The sequence below is a fragment of the Mirounga leonina genome, unplaced genomic scaffold, assembly GCF_011800145.1.
Source record: "Mirounga leonina isolate KUSES-001 unplaced genomic scaffold, KU_Mleo_1.0 Mir_180, whole genome shotgun sequence".
NCBI lineage: Eukaryota > Metazoa > Chordata > Mammalia > Carnivora > Phocidae > Mirounga > Mirounga leonina.
The window spans coordinates 7,736,269-7,759,264 of record NW_023270469.1 but is presented as its reverse complement, the minus strand read 5'-3'; the positions used below and the strand labels follow the sequence as shown (position 1 = coordinate 7,759,264).

The following is a 22,996-nucleotide window of genomic DNA, read 5'->3' as shown; positions in this document are numbered from 1 at the left end:
GTGAGTTCCTCTGGGGAGGAAAAAGCCCATACTCGTCCCTCCCCACAGCCCAGGGGCCCTGGTCAGACTTTTGCTGGGGTCCAGACAGCCTCTTCCGCAGAGCCAGGGCACTCTGACCTTGGGTCTCTCTCCCCTTCTCCCTACCTCCTCCTCCTGCTCCTTTTCTCTCTCTCTCCACCCCCCATCTCCCTTTGTCCCCTCCCTCACCTGCCCCTCCTTCTCCCTCTCTCTCTCCCTCTCCCTATTTCTCTCTGTTCCCCTCCCTTACCTCCCACTCCTTCTCCCTCTCTTTCTCTGTCCCCCTCCCTCACCTCTCCAACCTCTCTCCCTCTCTCTCTCCCTCTCTCTTTTCTCCCCCACGTCACCCTCCCCCTAGCTCTCTGTCCCCCTCCCTCACCCTTCCAACCCCTCTCTCTATCTCTCTCTCTCTCTCTCTCTCTCTCTCAGGTTAAAGTTTGTGGGATGCCAGCCAGAAAGAAATCCCTGATTGGGTTTAGGGCTTATCACAGGACTAACCTTGGGGACAGGCAGGCTCCAGGCTTTGAGGGATTTTCCTGTAAATCACCATGATAACAAACTCACAAAAACATCCAGCTTTGGGCTGAAATAATAATAACAACACATTTTTCCCCCTGCTTTGTCAGGAATTTTGCTAGAAGGGCTGTGCATGCTAGCTTATTAAATGTCTGTGATTATGTCTTGAGTTAATATTATAATGGCCATTTTACAGGCGGGTAGACAAAGTCTTAGGCTGAAGGGCTTGCCAGGGTCACTGAGCTAGAACTTGACAGAGTGGGGAGTTGCTTCAGACAGGACCCCACAAGGGCCCTTCTGCTCTCAAGCTCTGTGATCCTGAAGATTCATCCCACATGGGTGTGAGCAGCCACAGCTCAACATACAGAATGGTCACATCCCTATGTGTTGACTTCTGTTTCAGTTCTTTATCTCCTTCTAGCACTCTTTCATTCCCTGTGTGATCTGTGTGATCGCAGGCAAGTCTCTTGTTTGAGTTTTACTTCCCTTAGCAAGACAACCACAATCAGTATCCGTGTCACAGGGTTTTAAGAAGGGAATGCCTGTGCCCCGTCATGAGAGGCAGCTTCACTTGTGTTGTTCAGAGTTCGGCCCCCGGGGGCAGACTGGCCACACTGGAATCCCAGCTCCGCGACTCTGGGCAAGGGCCTTAATTCTGCTCCTCAGTGGAGAGTAAGAACACATACCTCATAGACGTGTTCTATGTTTTTAATGAGTGAATGTAACAAAGGGTTTTGGAACAGTACCTCAAATGCTCCTCCTGTGTGAAGTTGCTATGATTATGCTCTAAATAAAATCACTTTAGCATAATATACAACACATATTAAATGCTTAATAATGAGGGGAGGGCACCCAAGCCTTTTATTTGCAAGAAAATTAGACCACCGGTTTCACAGGCTGGTATGTTGATCTGAATTCCATACCAAACATACCATAGCCTGACTCTGAGAAACCAACACAGCAGCAACTCTGGACTGATATTTCAGTGTCTTGCAGTAATCCCTCCCATCCTTCCTGAGCTTCCAAGGGAAGCTTAGGGGTCCTGCAGGCAGAGGCAGCCTTGACCCGAAGCAGTAGGAAATGCCTGTATAACCCAGGGGAGGTACAGAAAGGGATTCCATGAGTCAGCCTGAGCTTCTCAAGAAGCCACTTTCTCCCTTCCCCCGCAACCAGGGGCAAATGCAAGGAAACTTTACACACAAAAAAAGCAATTTACTTAGCCAGTCATTTTTCTAGATTTGCTCAGCAATTATTTCAGCTATTTGTGTTTAAATGAGTGTTTTCTCTGTCCCTGTCCAGTATCTTTCTGCTTCATCAGATAGGGAAGCCTTGGCAGCATTTTCCTTTCCCATAGCTGAGCCTTCACAGGCACAGAGGCTGGGGGATGAGACAGGTGGAGCAGGGAGAGCGGCTTAGAGAAAGCAAAAGTTGCAGGTCCAGAAAGTTTCTGAGGCTCTCATGCAGTGATTTCAAAATGTAGACCAAGCAGCAGAATCACCAGGATGGCATGAACCCTAATAAGCATGGATATTTGGGTCCTTTTAGAATTTTTGCCTCAGCAGGTTTGGGGTAGGGGCAGTTGGTGTGCTGGTAATTTTGCAACCAGCTTTGCTGAAGAAAAAGAAAAAGAAGGAACAGGAGAAGAAGGGGGAAGGGGAAAAAGCCCTGCTTTGTGGCATTTGCTGATTTCCTAGTATAAGTATTCACTGTGGCAAATTTCAGCTACCCATGTGATGTCACTGAATAGAGTTGGGAAGAGATGTGCCTACTAAGATCTTGTGAGCTGGTAAGAGCCGGTTCCAGGACACCATGGGGACAGGGCCAGCCAGGAATCTGCATGTTTATTAGGTTCTCCTGGATGATTCTGACACAGTGGACACTGTACTAGGCTTTTCAGGAGGAACAGAAATAGATAGAAAAGCACTATCATTCTGAGCCTGGAGCCAAGATTAATTTGGTTTTTTGGAAGTAACACTCCAATCTACAAATATTCATGTACCACCATCATCATGTTTGCCATATCCATTTACATTGTGTACTATGTTACCTGTTACTTTTTAATCTACTACTTTATCTCTTCCCTTAATCATATTATAGAAGAAGCTTTAATCACCACTTTAAGTGTAAAACTACTATTTGCTATCTATAAAAAGGAATCACGAAGAAACAAAAATAAAAGCCATATTGTTAAATTCTAGTTATACAGCATCCCCTATCTAGAGTTATGAGCCTAAGGCCTGCTTTCTTTTTGTTAATAAGTATTAGAGAGGCATTAAAGCCCTATTAACACCAAATGGTGATATTCTCCTTCAGATAATTAGGATTGAAAAAGGGAAGTGACTTCCTCTCTATGAGAAATAATATATAAAGCAGTGTATCAGCAGAACTTAAAAATACTTTCTATACCAAATAACACTAAGCCCCACCTCACTGAGCCTTCTAGAAAATGACATAATCAAAGCGTCTAGTGGTGATGATGGTGATGGTGGTGATGACAGTGATGACCGTGAAGATGAGCTGTCCATTACTGATCTCTTCCTACATAACAGACTTTAGGTCAAGGGCTCCACTTGCATCACCTCTAATGAGGGGAGGAAATAGAAGCTTGGAGAACTAGTATACTTGGCCTCAAGCACATATTGATCATGGAGCCATAATCTGACCCTAAATCATGCTGATTCCAGAGCCCTTATTAAGAATATACATGTCAAGTGTTGCAGTTGGTTTCTTTTTTTTTCCTTGTAGCTTTGTGGAAGGATTAAGTCATATATTACATGTGCAAAGCACCTGACCCATGGCCAGCCCTTGGTATGCTCATGCAAGATGTTGGCTTCCATATTTCATAAGATGATGAGCTTGTGACATGTTCAAGCCCTCCATATTTCCCTGGACAGAGCCCCACAAGTGATTCTTCTCTTCACATTATTCCCAAAGCAGAGACCTCTTTAGTTGCAAAACAAAATAAGGCTCCTCTGTGACATGCCACGTGCTGTATACTAAGGCTTTATCATTACTCTTGTACCCCTTAATCCTCTGATTCCCCCATCTACAGCTAAAATAAATGGAGAAATACTAACTCGGCTCCCAGCTGATAAGATGTTGTTTGCCTTCTCATTGACCTCCTCAAGATCACAGTTTTGAACTTTGATAAGGCATTTCTTCACAGCCAGCCCCAGGAAGTTCTACAATAAGAGCTAACAAGAAGACATTGGAATCAAATTCTGAAATTAGAAAAGGAGCCAGAGAATACCTAAAGACACTTTGGGTTTTCTGCACAACTCATTTTACCATGGGAAAGCAAGACAGAAAGAGCATGCCAAACCCCACAGACCCTTGGCTTCCAACTAAAAGTAGTGCCTGACAATGTCTATCTCCCTCACATTCCGGGCATCATAAGACTGGCACAGACCTCCCAGAGCTGAGGTTGGATGGGGAGACAACCCTCTACCAGTGCCGGAGGTCATGAAGGCTATTGCTAGTGATGCGATACTCAGCCTTGGGGGGGTCTACAATGGGAAAGAGAGACATATTTCTCTACTTGTCAAGTAGAGATGATGGTACTAACAACAACTTTTATATTAATAGTAACCACACTGGGGCGCCTGGGTGGCTCAGATGGTTAAGCGTCTGCCTTCGGCTCGGGTCATGATCCCAGGGTCCTGGGATTGAGTCCCACATCGGGCTCCCAGCTCAGCGGGGAGCCTGCTTCTCCCTCTGACCCTCTCCCCTCTCATGCTGTTTCTCTCTCGCTCGCTCTCTTAAAAATGAATAAAATCTTTAAAAAAAAAAAAATAGTAACCACACAAAATTTTAAATTAAATGAACTACATCTGAAAAATGTCTTTATAATCTCTAAATAATTCTACAAATGTTGGTGATTAATATCACCCAACCCAGAGGGGGCTGTTACAGAGAGACTGAAACCAGGAGTGGCTGAAACGAGGAGTGGCTCTCCACTCATAGCCAGTACACACAAAGTGCCTGCTGCATGCACATTTCAAACCATCTCACCCCCCAAATGCCAGCTAAGTGTAATTTTTAACTCTCATTCTGCAAATAAGGAAACTGAGGCTTAGGAATGTTATACATCTTACTTAAAGTCATATGACCAGTAGGTAAAAAAACAAGCACTCAAACTCAAGTGATATAGACTAAATTGTGCCCCCGCACTCCAAATTTGTATGTTGAAGACCTAATCCAAGTACCTCAGAATGTGACTGTATTTGGAGATGGTGTCTGTGGAAGGTGACTAAGGTAAAGTGAGGTCACTAGGGGGGCCCGAAATCAGTATGACTGGTGTCCTTATAAGAAGAGATTAGGACACAGAGACAATCTCAGACCGAAGGGGGGCCATCTGCAATCCAAGGAGAGAAGACTGAGAAGATACCAACATTGCCAACACCTTGATCTTGGACTTCCAGCCTCCAGGACTGTGAGAAAATAAATATCTATTGTTTAAACCACCCAGTCTGTGGTATGTTGTCATGGCTGCCCTAGCACACCAAGTCTCTCATTTTGTGTCTAATGTATATTTCACTATGCCACCCTATCATGATGTATGTGTGTGTGGTTAGAGTCTAGTATACAATCCATTTCAGGTAGCACACTTCATAGTTTCTCTGAATCCAAAGAGTACACACACCCCCAATCTCACTGATTCAGACTGTGGATAAATCATATACTCCCTGGGTTTGCTCCCAAGATTCACACCTATAATTTACTGAAAGTTTTTCAGGTGCTTTCCTGAGTTGATGTTCCTTTCTGAGTTCAGTAGCTCCACGAGCCATGTACAGTTTGCATCAGAACCAGTGGTGATTGGTAGAGGCCCAGGCTCTGGGCATAGGGAACTCAAAGTGTAGCACTAACCACTCCCAGCTACATCAAACATCACAAATCACTGGTAATGCTCTTTCCCGCTGAGCCCGGTGCTGGCCTCAGGAATCTTCTCAACTCCGGACTGCAGGAACCTGCTACAGGGTGACTGTACTTGATGATGCACGACACTGAACCCACACTCCCCTTTAGTACAGGGTGGAACTCTCATGGCCACGCCTGCCTCATTCATCTCTCTGACCTCGTGATCACATAGATTTGTCCAGTAAAACCCAGCAAAGATGCAACTCTAAAGTCGAACCACCCCAAGCCTCAAAAATCTCTGCTTCTGCATTTTCAAATGCCACTTTGAAGCTAACAAAAACACCCAGGTGGAGTACCGAATTGGGAAATTAGTTAATCCCCCTGTCTGGACTGTAAGAAATGAGGAGTAGGTGAAGAAAGGTGGCACAGAACTTGTAAACAGGTAGCACAGAGCCCTCCACTCCTTTTCCCTTCTGATTCGGTGTACTCACCCTTCTCAGTACCTGATATTCCCAAGAACTCAGATCTCTGTCCATTGAGTGTTCGAGTCACCTATTGCTATGTACCAAACTGCCTCGACACTTTAAATAAAAGACTATTTGCCTTTGTTCACAATTTTGTGGGTGAAAACTTCAGGATGGATTTAGCTGGGTGACTCATCTCTTATTTGGAGTGACACCTGCGGGGGGCTGGAGGGTCTGATTCAAGGCAGTCCGTTTACTCACAGCATGGAGCCTGGGCTGGGAAGGCTGGCTGCTGATGCTGGCTGCTGACGTGGGGGCTGTTAAACAGACCACCTGCATATGCTCTCTCCTTAGGGCTTAGCCCCTGGGTTCCTAGAGGACAAATGTATCCCTAAAGCAAGTATTCGAAGAGGTCTGGGCTACCAAGCTGCAAGGCTTTTTTATGACCTGGCCTTTGGTATCCCTGAATATCATTTCTTTTGCGTTCTATTGGTTAAGCAAGTCATAAGGCCACTCACATTCAAGGGGAGGGGAATACGATTCCAGCTCTTCATGGGAAGAATAGCAAAACAAATGTAGTCATCTTTAATCTACACACCACACACCCAAGTGTGCATAGGAAAAGGCTGCCAAATCAAAGAAGTAAAGGACATGACCCCAAAGTCCCGTGAACCAGATCCAATGTGAGTTTTAAATTTTCTAATCAGCATATAAACACTTGGTCAGTTGCTTTAGCAACTGCCTAGAGCCATGACTGGAAGGTTTATTCAGAAAGTTTCCGGAGGATTAAATCCAAGAGATAGGAAGGCCCCAGACATCCTGGGTTATTTGAATTCAGAATTTCACCCCGAACAACCATAGGATTGGTTTTTTTTGTTTGTTTTTTGGGGTTTTTTTACCCCATATCCTTGGTTGGAGGGAAAGGGATGGTTCTGATGGTAACCTGTCCAGCATCCACTCACCAAAGAGAGGCACAGAAGATTGAGCTTTGTAGGAACCATTAGTAGGCAGCAAACTAGAAGATTCTGGGCACAACGTGGCCCTTGAACACAGAGCATATTTCCATGCTGGTGTGAAATCCTTAAGAAGAATTCAGGATTAAGAGCACATGGTAAGAAACACCAGAAGACCTCGCCATGTGGCTAAGCATTACAAAGCTCTGAGAGACTCTATAGATGCTGTCTGAGGAAATAAGACATAAGGGCAATATGTTCAAATCCCCTACCAGTACTGAGCGTGGCAAATCGAACCTGCAGCATCAGTAGATAAGAGGCCCATGCACCATGCTCAGCAACTTTCTGTTGATTGTCCTCAAATCCGAAAAGAATTTACTGTTGAGTAAACACACACCACTGACAGGTACCACACCCAGGCCCTTGCCTCCTTCTGGCAGTGCAGGAAGGGGGAGCACCCTGGGATTGTCAAGCAGCCCCTGTTCGCGGACTCGGCACAGGGCGTTCTCTGACATGAGTGAGGCCTCAGGGCCCAGGAGCTCTGCCCTCGTCCTGCCACCCTGGCAGGGAAAGGAATGAATTCTGGGTCAGCATATAAGCAGAAGAGAAGGGGGAGGGGGCTAATAAGCCATGCCCTGGAAACATAAAGGCAGATTCGAGGTGACATGTGGGCCACAGGGAAAGCTCCAGGCCTTGGCAGAAGCAGTGGCACCAAGCTGACAGGTTGAAAGACTGAACAATGTTGACACTTGGCGAGTCTCCTCTTCCCCCTTGACCTACACACCCTGCCCGCCCTCCCTGCAACCGTATCCCTCTCCAGGCCTACTGCTCAGACTTCCAGAGGTTTGAAGTAAAATTAACAACATCAACCACACACTCGCCAGCAGTTTGCAGCCCCACCTCTGTATCCTATGGCATCAAATGACAGGACAAAAAGTGATTTTTCTTCTCTTTTTTCATTACCCTGAATCCTAATTCTCCCCAGTGTTTTCTACCACTAATCATTGAAGGAAAAGGTAAATCCAATAATTCAATGATCAGCTCTGGAAAGTTAAGTCTTTTTTTTTCTTTCTTCCCCCCATCCCCTTTCTAAGAAAGTTCTCATGACAATCTTCTGGTCTGTGCACACTGATTTATTAATAGCCCTTCTCAGCCATTACCCTAGCCCTAGTTCTAAGGAGAAGCCGCTTTCAGGCAGCATCAGCACCCTGACGCTAGAGCAAACCCTGGAGCTGAGCCAGCTGTGTAACAGGACCCAGGGGTCTACCTGCCATCGCCACCCCTGGAGCCAAGGCTCAGCCGGGGATGTGGAGAAGAGAAGATCTCTCAGGAAAGGCAAAACCCTAACAAAAGATACAAAGGGAGGGGGGGGACAAAGAAACCCAACACCCAGAAAGCCCATGATTCCAAGAAGGGAGTGTATCTTTATGTAACTTTGGGGAGGTTTTGCTTGGCTTAACAGATATGACAGAAAAGCGGAGGTTCCAGAGTCATGTCGTACTGTGTTCAAATCCTGTATTTGTCACTTAAAAGCGTGAAGCAAAGCCAGTTACTTAACCTCTAAAATGGAGATCATAATAATTACACTGTGAGGTTGATGAGGGATTAAATGAACCAGCACATGGACAAGCCCCTACTGTAGTGCTTGACATAGAGTTGGGTCTCAAGAAACAGTGGTTTCCATGACCAGCAATTTATGCCCAAAAAGGTACCATTTCCTAATCTATAACCATCTACCTCTCCAAAAATAGTACAGGCAGGCACCAAGTTCCCAGTTCCTGCTGTCCCTGCAACTTCATTTATTCAATCATCCCACCTTGCCTTCCTTCCTTCCTTCCCTCATTTGTCAGCACTTAACTGAACGCACACCCCACACCAAGTCTACTGGGAGAGGCCAATAGAGATCTCAATGAGAACAAATGCTTGTTTTGTTCTCCAGGAATCTGGATCTTCTAAAACAACGAGTAGCTGAAACGTGAGTGAGTTTTCCTATGACCTCATTCTTCCTTTATTATCATTGGCAGCATTTGCTATGTTTTAATCATTACCTAATGGAGTTCTATAGTGTTTCACAGCCCATAATCTACTTTCACATTTTATAAAAGCACAGTGAGCCAGAGATTAAAGGGCCAACAAAGGGTGTATCACAAGCTCATCTTGCTTTGTTTCTGACCAGTGACCTGCACCAGGGGCAGCACAATAGGGGTACCAGGAGGAGTGGGTAGAGGCATTCTCTTTGCTGAAAGCAGGGTGGAGCTTGGTGTGTTTTCTGAAAAGTGCATCTGGGAATATTTTGGAAAGCAGGTTTCAGACTCTGCAGCCTTTCCCAGCCAGGCCCATTGATTCAGCCATGCAGGTTACATGCTGCACCACTCCGGGGGGCTCCATTACATAGATAGATGATGATGTAAATGGTGATCCGTGATGTTGTATATTGCACAACCTACACAGCTGTACATGGCAGTTGTGCCACCCCTATTCTCAGTGGACATGAACACAGTTCGTTTGACTTTAAACCTAAAATGAACTGCTGGGCCATACTGCCTCTGAACAAAATCAGTGTCAGACACCGGTTGGTCTGGTTTTACTTGCAGCAGTTAAGCAATCCATGATTCAAATTCCTCATCTGTAAAGAGCTAAATAAGTCCTGCGGGCTTCCTGAGGAATTACTGAGAGAATGCCTTCAAGGAGCTCTACAAGGTGCCTAGGATACAGTGGGCATGCACTACCTGCTGTCTGAAAGTCTCCGCTGAGCAGAGGCACATCAAGAAAAAGAAAGAATCCACTTTTAGGATTGAAACCCGGCTCTACGCCTTTTGAGCTGGGTAATCCGTGTGTCCTTGGTTTTCTCCTCTGTAAAATGTCTCCAGTTACACTTCCTCAAAGGGCTTTTGTGAGACCTCAGTATGCACCTATTTAGGACACAGAACCCTGTAGTAAATCCATTTCTTCTTATTTTTCCCCTCCCCAACAGCAGAAATTAGGGCTTAGCGCAGGTGCTTAAATCACATTCAAAGCTCATGTCAGGGTAACCAACATTCACTGAGGCTCTGCCATGTATTCATTTTTATAATGGACTCTGGATAGAAAAGTTCTATCCATTAAAACCTGCACTTTTTCAAATCATCTGATGAAAAACCCAATTTTCTGTTTTTTCCTTCCCCCCCCCAATTCATTGCACTTCCAATTAATAAAAATCAGTTACTAGGAAATGATATAACTAAAACAGTGAAATACAAGCTATAATGCCAAAATTGTGTGGCTGTTACTATTAGATTTCACAGATGTAAACTGACACTGTCAAATTGCCATCAATGTAATCAAACGCCTGTTCTCAATTTCTGCGCTTTCCTTACCATGGATGGTAAATAGCCGGCAGTTTGCAGACTGGCAAACCAGACAATGGACGACACGTTCAGTAAAGTGTAATCCAAAGCAAGCAGCTGGCAAGTGTGTCTGTTGTGTATGCCCATGTGAAGAAGTGGACCTTGTTACTTCTCTCTGAGCCCACTGCATACTTTCATGTTTCCATCACTTCTTCCCTCCCAGGTTCTAGGTCTCCTCGCAGAGACTGTCTATACCATCCCCAGTCTAGGATAAGCTCTAAGTAGCTGCCAGTAAACACTGTGACTGTCTGGGTATAATGTGGGCATTTAAGAAAGTAACTCCTCCCCAAGCCCTGGCCCTCTACCCTCTCACACTGCAGGGTTAACTCCCTGTGGATGATAGGTGTTGAAGCCCTCAAAATGATCAGATGCCCACATCCACTTCTATATACTCCCAACCCCACATACACATTCACAGCAGAGTGTAACTCTGCTACTCCTAAAGTTCAAGTTCACCACATGGGAGCAGCTAGACATTAGGGAATTCACAGCAAAGGCTGTCTCAGGAAAACCAATCCCGATGGTCAAAGACCCTCCACCCCAGTTAGGAGTGTTTCTTTTTTTTTTTTTTTAAAGATTTTATTTATTTATTTGTCAGAGAGAGGCAGCAAGAGAGGGAACACAAGCAGGGGGAGTGGAGAGGGAGAAGCAGGCTTCCCGCGGAGCAGGGTGCCTGACGCGGGGCTCGATCCCAGGACCCTGGGATCATGACCTGAGCCGAAGGCAGACGCTTAACAACTGAGCCACCCAGGCACCCCAGGAGTGTTTCTTTTAAAAAGAAATAATTGCACTCTTCTAAGATGATAAAAAAAAAAAATCTACCTCTTTCTGAAAGGAAGCCAGTCACTGCTTTTAATAAACTCTTTGGCTACAAAGATGAAACAGGCAGACAACAACAACAAAGAAGATATTATTAACATAATTTTATGTAATTGGATAGAGGGGTAATATTTATTTTAATATTACAGAGGAAACATCCCACAATGCAGACCTTGGATTAATTCTTTATATCTTTGGACTGTACTTACCAAATAAAATTGTACTTATGGAAAAAGCAAACACATAAATCTTGCCCCATTGTCAGCTGGCAACTCCCAGCAAGGGCTAATTGTATTATATATCTTCTGCAGCCATGCCTAGTGGTTGTCAGGCCCAAATGCATTATTATTTATTACATGAACAAATGCAATTTCCTTCTTGGAATCTGAGTTTGGAATTCCATGAAGGCCTAAAATATGCCCCTCTTCTATTCAGGCGGGAAAAGTAAGACCCCAGTGAGTGTAATCTGTTGTAGAATTCTCCAGTGAAGAGAAAATCTAAGTTTCCCTTGAGAGACATCAAATCAAATCTACAAGGAGTGGCCTCTGAAGGGCCATTAGGATGGAGGTGAACTTCTAATGCTCCTCTTTGAAATGCTTCTCTCTCCCAAGAGGAAGATTTGCTATGGGTTTGCCAGAATTGGAACCAGTGTTTGACTCAGCCCTATTGGTTTGTAGCCAGGGCGCCTGTGCACTCAAGTGCCACATTATAGGTCTGGTTCCCTCTCCTCCTTATTCTGACTCTCCCTCATCCTCTCTTCCTCTGTCCTTCTTGGGGGACCAAGCTAGTCCCTACACTGGAGGCTGCCTGGTGGCCACCTTGCCCTCCTGATTCACTTGGTCAACCAGAACCAGGGCTACTCCTCAGCGGCAGGCTGGAGCAGGTCGATTCTTTCTTGTTCTCTGTTTCCCTTCTCCCAGGACTAGTGGGTGTGTTACACTGGCCCGGAACATGTTAGTAAGGTAGATTTCTGCATGCTCTATCTCACCATATTTGCCTGCTTTGAGGTTTGGGCACAAATACCAGTTATTGTAATTTTGGATTTGTCACAATCTTTTATGTATACATATGTGTGTATATATATGTATGTATATGCATATGTATGTATATGCATATGTATATGCGTATGTGTGTATATGCATATGTATGCATATGAGTATGTGTATGTATGTATGTGTACACACACATACATACACACACATATGTAAATCACAGAACATATAGGTAAGCAAATGATGAAGCAGATTTTGAACAACCCTCATTTCCTGCCAAAGGGACATTTAATAACAATAAAAACATTAATACAGAGCTACTCCTCTGCTCTGGTTCAACTGAATACAATATGAGCACCTCTTACACACAAGACACTAGGTTAGGAAATTTCCACACACCATATTCTGGAACCATCACAGCCACTATGATACCTAAACTTCACCCCACCCCTTCTTAAATGGGGGGAAGATGAGACGAGAAATTTGACAGCGACTCACACAGCTGGGACTTGAAATCTGACTTCCTATTTCCTTCTCAAGACTGCTTCCCCAGTCTGACCCTTTCAATTCCTGGAAAGAGAGACCCTGGCTGGGTAGGACAGACAGTGAGTCCAGGCTAGCATGGTATTTTTATAAAAAATTAATTTTTACATTCATTCCTCCACCAATCAAAAACTGGGAAAAAGAAACCAAGAAATAAACCCAATCCTGCCCAGAATTCTACACACTAAATAAGTATTCTACAGTGGGGCATTCTGCTGGAGGGAGATCACTTCTCTTTCCTTCATGAAATCCAATTAAAATCTCAGCACACACAAAAGGGAGTTAAAGGCAGTGTCACAGGGAGAGATATCTTGGGTTATGCCTCCAGGACAAAAAGCCAGCTGGTCAATTCTTTCCTCCAACCTGTCTGCCCTTCTTAAATGTAACCCATTGTCCAGAACACCACACGGGCCACACTTCTCACAGAAGTATAACTTACCTTCTCCGATTCTAGCAAAATGTCCTCCCCAGCACCTGGAGTTAGGGACTTCTCTAGAAAAGCGAATTTATAACAGAGTAACATGTGTCTTGAACAGCTGGCTGAGAAGGGGTTTGTTGTTTGTTTCCAGTAGGCAGTGGAGATCCAACTAAAGGCCTGAGACAAAGATTCAGGAAAAGTGAAAGAACATGTTTCTGTTGGCTTACTATAGTCTAGTTCCTGAACACAGCACGTTGCATGAGAAGCAATGGTACATTCTTTGGTTGAAATCCACAGATTATTTCTGCAAAGTTTTAGGGGACTCTGCAGAAGTCCTGGGAGAAAGAACAACCGAATAACAACTACTGGTTGCATAAGGAAAGTAGGACATAGGACTCTGTAGCAAACCTTAAGTGATGTAACTTTCAAGGATCCAAGGGCCACAAAATTCATACAGCTTCCCAGATAAGCCATGACTGATTTCCACAGTACTGATAAGTACCTTGGACCTTGTTCCCTTCCATTCATAAAAACATTGCTATCAGTGAACGAGCTCACCGCCCAATATAATTGTAAATTCCTTGGCAGTTAAACTAAATCACTGTTGAACTCAATTCTCCCATTTGAACCCTGGGGAATATTAACGTGTTCTTCCAGGCCCAGGGAGGTACATAGATGTCCCTGACCCTCCTGAGATGAGGAGGATAGGAACTCCCATTTATTCATCAACAACATTTACCAGGTTGATGATATACAAAGAGGAATGGTCAGAATCCTGCACAGACAATCAGGACTGGCTTCATTATTGTAGGACCCAGTGAAAAAAAATCAAAACGTGGGACCTCTTGTTCAAAGATTATTAAGAATTTTTAAGATGGCAACAGGAGAGCACTAAACCAAATACAGGGCCCTTCTGAGCATGGGGACCAGGTCACAGGCCCACAGAGCTTGTCCTACTGGAAATAACCCATTGTCACAGGTTCCTGAGAATGATCTAACAAGAGGACATATAAAGAAAATATATGTTCTTTATGATCAGCTGGCTTTTGGGGGTCCTTCCTAGTATAGAAGAGCCACTAGGATGGCCTTTATCCCTTTGACCTAATGAGCAAACTAAAGCAGATTTCCATAGACCCCACATCTTGGCCCTGGGGGTCTTTCTTTTCTGAGGTTATAAAGAAGAAAGGACTGATGAGTAGCTGAGATGCCCTTCAACAGATGAATGGATAAAGAAGATGTGGTCCATATATACAATGGAATATTACTCAGCCATCAGAAAGGATGAATACCCAACTTTTACATCAACATGGATGAGACTGGAGGAGATTATGCTAAGTGAAATAAGTCAAGCAGAGAAAGTCAATTATCATATGGTTTCACTTATTTGTGGAACATAAGGAATAGCATGGAGGACATTAGGAGAAGGAAGGGAAAAATGAAGGGGGGGAAATCGGAGGGGGAGACGAACCATGAGAGACTATGGACTCCGAAAAACAAACTGAGGGTTTTAAAGGGGAGAGGGGTAGGGGGAGGGGTTAGCCCGGTGATGGGTATTAAGGAGGGCACGTACTGCATGGAGCACTGGGTGTTATACAAAAACAATGAATCATAGATCACTACATCAAAAACTAATGATGTATGGTATGGTGACTAACATAACATAATAAAATTAAATTTAAAAAAATAAAGCAATTGATAGAACAAAAGCAAAAGGGAATATATCACTGAGGCTTGGAAGGAATTGGCCTAAACCCACCCCCACCCCATGCAGCAGGGTGAGTTGGCAGTGAGTAGGGCAGACAAAACATTAACCACTGCCTTCTATCATGGAGATACAAGAGAAGAGCTGTACAAAGAGAATGATTTTTTAAAAGAGGACAAGACATGGAATTAAAAATATCTAGGACATCCACAAGTCACACTAAGCATGGAAGCAGTGCAATTTAACCAGCACAAGGCTGTAGCAGGGATCCGACTCTTAAGAAAAAAATAAAAAGTTTAAGACAAATCCTAATACTGAGATGCTTAAATCTATTTTTTCCCTGTGAATTTGGAAAAGACAACCGTTGTTCTCATTTAGTAGCAGATATATACCAGGCTGAAAAATCAAGAGCTTTAGCCTATTTATATTTTTATGGAGTATATTTTTACCACATATATTTTACATAAATGCATTTTAGACTTTATTTAATAAAAATGCTCGTTATAAAAAGGATCCAGTAACTATCTCCAAACCTATAGCACCCAAACAAACAGAATCAGAATATATACATATGGACACATCAAAGATTAAAAAAAAAAAAGAAAAAATACCCAGAGCACACAAGACACAAATATAAGGGAGGAAATATTAAAATATTAGGAGAACAAAAAGATGGGGGATCAAAACAATGAGTCAATAGTGGAGTCAAAGCCCTTTCTTCTTTAGGGGCCAGGTGGTAAAGGCAATATTTTTCCAGTGGGTTTTCTCAACTATCCCTTAGCTTTGGCTCTAAACTCAGATGTGCTGACATATTACTGTCTCTTCTCCCAAGAGGGACATTTAACTAAGGTATCGTCCATTCAATTTCAAGCAGACGCTGAATATGATCGCCTCTGCATTTGTTTGAGAATAACATCTCACCCCTCGATATTTAAAAGGTTTGGGGGTGGAAGTTGTATTGCAGGAACTTTCCCCCCCCCCAAAAAAAATGTATACTTTGACATTTAACCAAATTAACAAACATTAATTGCACATAAAAGCCACTTCGCTGAATTGCAATGAGCCATTTAACCCTATGGACCAATCCACCCGAGAGTTTAGGAGGAGAAGCAGAGTTGGCAATTCTCAAACATTAAGATACTCAGCTGCCTACACCCTCGCTCCTTCGAGGTCAGAGAAAGCTATGTTGCAGAAAAAGAACGTAAGCCCAAATTAGCAATTTGGCAGCATTCTTCAAAAAGAAAAATGTAACCTCAGGACTTTCCCCGTGCTCTCAGTTGAGTCTGCCAGGACGTGTGGATGGACTGTAGTTTCATTTGTACCCAAGGCAAAGGAAGTCACTCTCCACAGAGTCCCCTTTCCTTATCATATATATAAAAATTAAGGAACTTTTTTTTCCATCTTCAATTTTTTTTGGAGGGGGGGGCAAGTCTCTCTCCAGCTAATTGCTGATTTTCTCTTAGCCCAAGGCTATGACACTTTCTGTCACATCACTTTCCTCCCCAGCGGTTCATCACAAAAATCACCTCTCCAATACTGTTCTTCTCCAGAATGCAAGGGAATCGTAGCTGTCCAAGTCTCCTTCCTTTCCCCACCAACGGTGTGATTCTTGGAAACAGCTGACCTACAACCACAGCGTTACTTGCTTTATCTTCCAGAGGAACAAGCTTCCCAGGCCATGAGGGAGTGGCTGGGCCACATCTGCTTTATGCACCTTTCTGTTTTCAGGGCTCATTTCCCTCACAGAGCCACAGGAGCTGCTCAAAGTTGACTGAATGAATAATGAGTGGTACGATGGCATGACTTATTTTTTTTTTTTCCCAACACAGTGGATTCCAAAGAAATCACCTATGGCTACCAGACTCCGCTTGCACACAGACATTACCAGTGCGTTATATGTTTGTCCTGATAGGAACTGTCGTTTTGGTGGTGTGCACCCCAAAGCGCTGAAGCGGAATGCTGGTCTATGGAATCTAGGGCATGGGAACCCAGAGTTCAGAAGAGTAGTCTTTGGGGCCCCCCTATCTAACAGCTTCTTCCAAAAGAAGGTGGCAGCAAAGGAGCAGTCCATCTTGTAAAACCTGGAAATGACTCTTGAGTTTTGTCCTGCTTCCTCTATTAGAAAGTTTCCTCTATGTACCTGCATGTAACATGCACATGCACACGCACGCGTGCACACACACACACACACAGACTGTGGGGAAACGCTAGCAGAAGGTACCTCTGCCGCACCTCCAGGATGGAAGGCAGGTATACAGCAGGCAATCACAAAGGAGTGGGAAACAGGGGGTGAAATTTAATGTCAGGTAGACAAAGTGGAATTAAAAATAAAATGCATTAAAGAGTACCAGCAACAGTCTCGGTCTGTATAGACAAAGAAATTATCTAAATTTAATATAATAGTCATGCATCTCTGTGGACAAAATAATAGACTCAAAATATAAAATCAAAATTATTACAAACAGAAGTAGAAATTGACAAAAAAATATGGGAGATACGAACCTACCACCAATGGTATTGTCTGAAGCTATAAATCCCTCCTGGAAGGAGACCAAAGACACTAACCAACTTAGGGTCTAACTAATGCTTCACTGACAGTTAGCTAACTGAAACAAGAGAGAGTAACACTCTCTGAAAGTTCAGATGAAAATTTAAGTAGGATTGTCTATATAATAATTTTACACCTTACTTATCCAGAATACTTTTTTATTTTCCCCAAATGTCCTTGGCATAGCTACACAAATATCATCTAAATAAAGTTCCAAAACCACAAGCCCTCCAAGTACCATGGACTAATCAGAAAGTTATAAGATTAGAAATGTGGAGCAAAAAAATTAATGGAGGACTTGCAATTATTTTGAGTAAGCACACCTAAATAACTCATAGGTCAGAAAAAAAAGATCAAAATTAAAATCTGCACCTATAGTTACAAGTAAATAAAGATTACATAGTATATAAAATGCCAATATATGACAAATAAATCCATATGAGGTATGTTAAATGCAACAGTCAGAAGCAGATTCAGAGAATAAATGTTTATATATTTATGCATATATATGAGACAAGTTTAAATATTAGGTACGTGAAGAATATCTCAAACTCTAAATGTTACATATGTACATTACATGTTAGTTAGGTCATATGTGTATAGACACACAAATATGTTCTCTTTTTTTTCACTTAAGTTGAAAAATAAAGGGAAATATGTAAGTAATGGTAACTTAGTAAAGTAAGAAACAGAAAAAGCACAGAGCTAACCAAAATGTCTAGGAGTTGATATGTTGGTGTGGCAGGGCAGAAAATAAAATGTACTCCAGAAGTCAAGTAATGGGGGTGGGGGGGAGAGGAAACAGAAAAGTACAATGTTTCGACAAGAAGCAAGGCAGGGTATTACATGCAACTTATTTGTCACTAAATTCTACCTCTGAAACTAATAATAATAAAAAAAAAAGCAAGGAAAAGTGTTTGAAACAGAGCACTGTATAACATTCTACTAATTAGAAAAAAATCGCAAATGTTAAAACATTTTCTAGGAAGCTAACAAAATCAATCCATTTGTTTAGATCAATATTTACTTGAACACAATTAAAAAAAATTTCCTACTATCACTTATTTAAAATAGCCTTGGGTCCAGAACTAACAGACGAAACACCTCAAAGATGAACTGATTTTTCCAATATGTAATCTTATCCAGGACAAACAAAAAAAGACAGACAATTGCCAAATTTTTTAAGTGAGAATGACTCTGTAACTAAGTTGAAATACTCCAAAGGGTAGACTATAAATTCGCTCCCATTTAGGAATATAGATGTAAAAATTCTAAATAATATATTTTCAAACTATCAATGAATTTAAATACTACTACCTACCACATGCATTTAAGCAGTACCTAGCTCTCTGCTAAAGAGAGCTCGATACCATCATTGAAGTATCAATTAATAAGGAGTCTTATTAATAGATTGATCCTCTTCAATCTATCAAAGAGGAAAGATTTATTTCAAAGAAAGCCAAAAATATATTTCATAAAATTAAGCGCCAAATGCTGATAGCATTTTATATCGAAATACTTTCTAAATACCATAAACAATATCTATCTGTAATGAGTAGAATAGTATCTCCCAGAAAGTTCATGTACACCCAGAACATCATAATGTGACCTTATTTGGAGATAGGGTGTTTGTAGATGTTACTAAGGTCAGGATCAAGATGCGATCTTGCTGGATTAGGGTGGGCCCTAAATCAAAGGAGAGTGTCCTCAAAGACAGAGATGTGGACACACAGAGGTAGTGATACAGCTACAGAACAAGGAACCCCAAGATCTGCTGGGAGCCACCAAGCTGGAGGAGGGCACGGGACAGTGTCTCTCTCACAGACCCCAAATCAACCCTGCCAACACCTTGATTTCAGACTTCTGGCCTCCAAAATTAGGAGAGAATGAATTTCTGTTGTTTTAAGCCCCCCAGTTTGTGGTAGTTTGTTACAGCAGCCATAGGAAACAAGACACACCATCTTGAACCACAAGCCAACATCACACTTAATGGTGAAACATCAAAAGCATTCTCATTCAATTGAGCAACAAGACAGGAAGGATACTAGCAACTGAAAGTGGGGCCTGCTGAAGAGAAGGGCCCTCTGCCTCTTGCTCAGGGCAGCCTTGATTCCATCTAGCCAGCACGTGCAGGGCCTGAGCTGACGCTCTGCAAACCAGGAGAGAAGGAGCCGGGCTGGTGAGGCGGCCGAAGGCTATCACTGTTTGCTCCTATAATGGCTCCTGCAGGTGACAAACATAAGCTGGAGTTCCTGAACCCTCAAGAAGAACGCTGATGCTTCTTGAATCATCCTGCAGGAGGCGCTTGGTTTCTCTGAGCTGCCTTTCCATAAGCTATGTGGCAAAGACAATAATATTATTGCTACAGGAAAGATGAAGATAAAAGGAACTTGGATCAAAAAGGTACTTAGCTCAATTATCTGGCACACAGTAGGTGCTCAATAAATGTGGGTTTCTTTCCTTTCTGAAGTATTGACATAGCATGGGTGAGCCTCAGAGATGAGAACTGTATTTGGTCAATTATGCTATTCATATTCTCCCAACTGTGGTAAAATTATAGATTTAAGAATCTCTCTGTAGATCAATTTCTCTGAGTCTATTGAATCACAGAGAGGCAAATCACATACCAAAGCAAGAGGAAAGAACAAATGTGGTGGGTGGGAGTTTTTTTAATTGGCCCGCAAGGAAAAATCATTGAGATACAGGTAATGTTTCATCACCACTTTCTCTCTGTTCATAAAGACAGTGGTGGCCAAATGGTCTAAACCCATACACACCAATTGGGGAAATTGAGCTTTATGTACCAAGAGTGGTTGATTTTGCAGGTTGTTTAATGCACAGTTTTTAATTTAATATTTTCCCAGAGGCCTTTAAAAGTATTGGGTGCATTGAGAAAAGCCCAATAAATATTTGTCATTTTATATAGGGCCATCATTTTCGGTTTGTTTGTGGTTTTTCCCCCCCTCTCAAACACAAATCAAGTGAAATATTTAAGGTCTGAGCCAAGCGCCTAGGAGCTTATTAAAAATGAACCCAAATGAATTTGTTGGCAAATGCTGGGAGTATGGAAATGAGGAAACATTTAAGAATCCCTGAGTGGGCTGGAGAAGGAATGCTATGCACGATGCCCTTTGGGGTAAGCCAGGACTAGAAACCTGAGTAGCTGAGAATTAGCCCAGAGAGAGGTGCAGGGCAGGGAAGGGCCAGGAGAGAGACACCTCAAAGGTCAAAGGGCAGGGAGCATGTAAGAGCTAGAGTATGGAAGCCACGAGGGAGGGACTCCTGCACCCCAAGCCCACCCCCCCACACACAAACATGCACACTCACATGAGCTCCAAGTCAGTTATCTGATAGCCAAAGGATGTCCAGTTAAAACTTACCTCAGAGCAGGTTACCCCATGCTGCCTGACCAGGTGCAGCACATTTATTTGTACACGTCCCAACCACCCAGCTCCACCAATCCTAATGTTTTTTAACATCACAAGAACTACTTCTGTCACTTATTCAGGAGATATAGAATCAATGAATGCCCACCAACTCTTTGTAGGGCCTGGGGTAAAACGCTGAGCAGAAACTAACATGGTTATTCCTTCATTCACCATGGTGTTTGATAGGGAGCTCTGCCTCTCCAGCTGGGTTTTCGCTGCCTTAACTCAGAACATGAGTGTTCCTCTTGTGAACCATTTCCACCTGCCCACCTTCACTGTGCCTTCTTCTCCTTTACCTTCCACACTCCAGCCTTGGGAGATGGTAAACCTGATCACATCACCCAACTTAGAAATCCCTATAGCTCCCTGATGCCCACAGAACAAGGCCCCAACTCCTAGTAGGATGTAGAAGAGTCTGGCACAGATTTTCATTTTGCCCTCCAGCCTCATCTTGTGGTTCTGCTCCTCCTTGAATTTTATGTTCCAGCAACTCCCAACAGATTGTTACTGCCCCGAGATACAATGTTGGAGCACAACCCCTGGCCTTGGCATTTCTACCCAACCTTTTAAATTAGGCTGGATTTTGAAATCTCCCCAAATTTCTACCTGTTTCATGGGCCCTCTGTCTGTCTGGTCTTAAATATTGGACAATCAACAAATGATCTTTTAATGTATTGCCCCACCTTGGAAATATTTAAAATGCAATCTACACATTACAAAGTGTATCCTTCAATTCACATGAATACTTAGTGAAACCTAAGCTAGGCCAGGCTCTGCTCAATTTAGGGGCTAGAGAGGTGATTAAGATATGACCCTTTACCCCAAGGATCTCACCATCTAGTTCATGGGATATAAATAATAAAATAAGGGCAATGCAGCATGATGTATTCAATAACACAATATCATATGACAAAACTAAAATCATGTGTTTCATAGGAATGAGTACTTGTTCCCAGCTGCTTTTGACTCAAGAGTAAAAGAGGGCTTCATAGAATAGATGATTCCTGGATAAGGATTCAACAGATTGTGGTAACCTACTGCCTAGAACCTGTGAATATGTTTACCCTGATTGGCAAAAGATATTTTGCCAATGCCGTTAAGGGTTTTGAGATGGGGAGAGTATTCTGAATTATCCAGATGGCCGCAACATAATCACAAGGGTCCGTATGAGAGGGAAGCAGGATGGTCAGAAGTCAGAGAGATAGATTTGAAGATGCTATACTGCTGGCTTTGAAGACGAAGGAAAGGGCCACAAGCCAAGGAATACAGGTAGCTTCTAGAAACTGAAAAGGTAAGGAAAGAGATTCTTCCCTAAAAACTCCAGGAGGAATGTCGCTGTGCCAACCGCTTGACTTTGACCCAGTGAAACTCATTTTGAGCTCTTGAACTCCAGCATTGTTAAGAGCATAAATCTGTGTTGTTTTAAGCCACTAAGTTTGTGGCCATTTCTTATAGCAACAATAGGAGACTAATACACAGACATACAGGAGTTCAGTGGGAATTCATTAGGAAAACAACCTGTGTAAAGCAAGAATCCTAGACCACTTTGCAGTCTAAGAAAAGTTCTGCAGGATCATCGGGAGTCTTCAAGCCAAAGTTACCAGTCAAAGGAGTCCTATGTCTCTGGACTGGGCCACCATGCTCAGACACTGGCTGGAAGCAGTCCACAGGGAGAGAGCCCCTTAGCACAAATATAGTGAAGGACTCAGAGCACAGCAGGTGGAGCTTGGTACATTTCCCTCCCTGGAGTTGGGGGGCTGCAGGACAGAGTCTCATGGCCACCACAGTGATTGTCTGTGCTGCTCCCACTGCAGCTGATAGAAACTGTACTTCCCTGCCACCTCCCACCCGCTCAAGGTGGACCAGCCCTCCATGGCTGTCCTCAGGGCTGGGATGAGACAGGCTCCACCTTCCTTCGTCGTCAATACACCTGGGAGCGGGAGAATGGTGCCCTTATTCTCCGGAGGAGTAGAAACACTCCTTTCCCTCCCTATCTTGCTTTGGCTGTATTCATACCCGGCAGGTGCATCCGTGCTCTCTGTGTTAAGTTGCCCATTCAGTTTGAGGGAAAAAATCACCTTTTAGTTCTCTCTAAAGATCTAGGAAATTAGTCTTTAATTAGATTAAAATGTTCTACTTTGTGGTTCCTCTCTGTCTTCCCTAGTTCTTTGAAGCTGGAGCTCCTGATGCTACATTCCCTCCTCCCTGCCCTTGGTGCAGAGATTAACCAATATTGGGGAACTTGGGGCTCAATCCCTGAAGTGACATCTGTTGCTTCTGGCTGCTCCACATCCAATCTCTTCACTTTTGGTAACTAAACACTTCTTTCCTGCAGGAAACCCATTCTATGGG

General features: G+C 43.2%; 1 protein-coding gene across 2 annotated transcripts in view; it reads right to left on the bottom strand.

Moving 5' to 3' along the window:
• Window positions 1-22,996, bottom strand: part of CDYL2 (chromodomain Y like 2) — a 1,015,850-nt gene that overhangs the window by 563,834 nt on the left and 429,020 nt on the right. The window lies entirely within an intron of this gene.